The sequence below is a fragment of the Arachis ipaensis genome, chromosome B08, assembly GCF_000816755.2.
Source record: "Arachis ipaensis cultivar K30076 chromosome B08, Araip1.1, whole genome shotgun sequence".
Lineage (NCBI taxonomy): Eukaryota > Viridiplantae > Streptophyta > Magnoliopsida > Fabales > Fabaceae > Arachis > Arachis ipaensis.
The window spans coordinates 31,767,930-31,770,922 of record NC_029792.2 but is presented as its reverse complement, the minus strand read 5'-3'; the positions used below and the strand labels follow the sequence as shown (position 1 = coordinate 31,770,922).

Below are 2,993 nucleotides of genomic sequence, written 5' to 3'. Positions count from 1 at the left end.
TCACATCGATTACAATCAAACAACAAACAATTAAAACAAAAAAAAAAAGAAATAAATTAAAGTAAATAATAAATTTAAGCAATTAAAATTGGTTCCTAGAATTAAACAATGTAAAAATTAACTCAGAAGGCAGAATATATACAACAATCATACAAAAATTAACTCAGAATATGTAAAAATTAACAAGAAAAAATTTGGCCATGATCCCCAATTTAAATTTGAAATTTCTTGAAGTAATTAGATTCTTGTAGTGTTTATGAAGAAGGGCCACGACATGCATGATTGCAGAAACAGGAACGAAAAAATTTTAAATTTGACCATGATCCCCAATTTACATTTGAAAGTTCAATAGGCGCACACCTTCAGATTAGAAATGGTTCTTAATTGAGATTTGATTACACAATTGTTGAAGCAAGCAAACCCTATAATAATTACATGAGCAAAAGTTAACAAAATAAAATAAAATTAATTGAAAAGCTGAAGAACTCACTGCGGCAGAGAGGGTAGAGAAGGATCGCGATGACAAGAAAAGGAATTATCATCGAAGAACTCACCGAGCAGTCGACGACAAGAAAAGGATCGCGACGGGAAATCGAAGAGCGCCGGCAAAAAACGAACGTGCTCGTGGGTTCTGTGCACGTGAGTGACGCTAATGGGAGAAGTGGGATGCTCGGTTGAGGCTAGTCCGGCTGCGACGGCAGCCTCTGGCTGACGGAGAGTAGCTCGGCGATGGAAAAGCGGGATGTTGCTCTGCTCTAATAGGGTTTAGGGTTGGGTTTGTGAGAGAAAGAAGGGAGAGGGGGACGGTGCCCTTTGTTTTCGAACAAAACGACGCCGTTGTTTATGCTTTAGCGAACTGGGCCTTAAAAAACCCGACCGGTTTGACCGATTGTTCAGTTAACCATCGATTTAGTCGATTTTTTACCCGAGTTTTTGCACAACGGTTTTGTGTTCTCTTTCCTTTGGAATTTCTGTTTGTTCTATTCCATCTCTTTTTCACCAAATAATAACTAGTTATCACAAATCACACTGCACTACTGTCAAAATTTCCTCCCTATTTTCTTCAAACCTGTCATTTAATTTTACAACAAAATATCCAGAATTAAGCCTTTTTTTAGTTTATTATATAAATAATTATGTTGGAACTATGCTTAATAAATGGATGAAATGAGAAAAAAAATTATTTCTTTGTCAAAATATGCTAATCAAACTCTTAATTTATGTGTAATTAATTATCATCTAATTTTGTAAAATCATGCGTATAATTTTTAGTTATAATGTGTTGTGTAAGGATTGTGTGTCATTCTTTGTTCATGATAGATTATATTATTATGGTGAATGTTATATTATGTGAGTTAAGTAAATTTTTTATATGTCTCTTAAAATGACTCAACAGTAATTTCTAATATATAACTAAATATCGTATAAACTAACTCCACCAAGTTTATTAAAGATGTATTTCGAGGATAGGATACTAATAAAAGAATGACCTAAACTAAAAAAATGGCTAACAAAATATGACGTGCAGTGTCTCAGCAAATATAAAATGCGCTGAATTTCAAAAAATAATTCTTCAATTTTTTTGTAATCGTGACTGTTTTTTTAGCATATCTTTCATATATGCATGTGCCTTATCCATAATTTCTGACTTCTTCATATTGAATTCCTTACTCACTAAGTCAATCGCTAGCCTCATCCTATCATTGTCATATACCTAGTAATTTTAAAAAGCACGAAGCAATTTGAATAATATATATATTTAGATATATATAGCATTTTTCTCTAATAATTATACACAATTTAGAACATGAACTAGATCGGTCACCGTGATGCCAAAATTATCAGTCCACTGGTGCACGAATTGTAAATCACACTTTTCACAACTCGTACCACTAACCAGCAAGTGCACTGGGTCGTCCAAGTAATACCTTACGTGAGTAAGAGTCGATCCCACGGAGATTATCGGCTTGAAGCAAGCTATGATTATTTTGTAATTCTTAGTCAGGAAATCAATGATAAGAGTGATTATATTTATGAAGAGTAAAAAGCATAAATTAAATAGTACTTGTTATGCAGTAATGGAGAACAGATTGAGGTTTTGGAGATGCTCTGTCTTCTGAATCTCTACTTTTCTACTGTCTTCTTCTTCTCGCACGCAAGTCTCCTTCCATGGCAAGCTGTATGTTGGTGGATCACCGTTGTCAATGGCTACCATCCATCCTCTCAGTAAAAATGGTCCAAATGCGCTGTCACCGCACGGCTAATCATCTATCGGTTCTCACTCATGTTGGAATAGGATCCATTGATCCTTTTGCGTCTGTCACTACGCCCAGCACTCGTGAGTTTGAAGCTCGTCACAGTCATCCCATCCCAGATCCTACTCGGAATACCACAGACAAGGTTTAGACTTTCCGGATCTCTGGAATGGTCGCCAATAGTCCTAGCCTATACCACGAAGACTCTGATCATGAACCGAGAGGCTAAGAGATACACACTCAATTTAAGGTAGAACAGAAGTGGTTGTCAGCCACGCGTTCATAGGTTGAGAATGATGATGAGTGTCACGGATCATCACATTCATCATAGTTAAGTACAAGCGAGTATCTTAGAACAGAAACAAGCGTGATTGAATAGAAAACAGAAGTAATTACATTAATTCATCGAGACACAGCAGAGCTCCTCACCCCCCAACTATGGAGTTTAGAGACTCATGTCGTAGAGATACAATGTAAAACGTGAAAATGTCATAAGGTCCAAAATAAATCTCCAAAAGTTGTTTAAATACTAAACTAGTAACCTAGGTTTACAGAAAATGAGTAAACTATGATAGATAGTGCAGAAATCCACTTCCAGGGCCCACTTGGTGTTTGCTGAGGCTGAGACTTGAGCTTTACACGTGCCTAGGCTGTTTCTGGAGTTAAATGCCAGGTTGTAACATGTTTTGGGCGTTTAACTCCAACTTGTAACCTGTTTCTGGCGTTTAACGCCAGAAT

At 36.3% G+C, this 2,993-nt stretch overlaps 1 long non-coding RNA gene across 1 annotated transcript in view; it reads right to left on the bottom strand.

The window, feature by feature from the left end:
* Positions 1-851, bottom strand: part of LOC110265846 — a 4,964-nt gene extending 4,113 nt beyond the window's left edge. Inside the window, exons 1-2 of the long non-coding RNA XR_002352284.1 lie at positions 555-851; positions 361-422 (exon numbers count right to left, since the gene is read on the bottom strand). This is a non-coding gene — a long non-coding RNA (uncharacterized LOC110265846). The remainder of the gene's footprint in view (positions 1-360; positions 423-554) is intronic.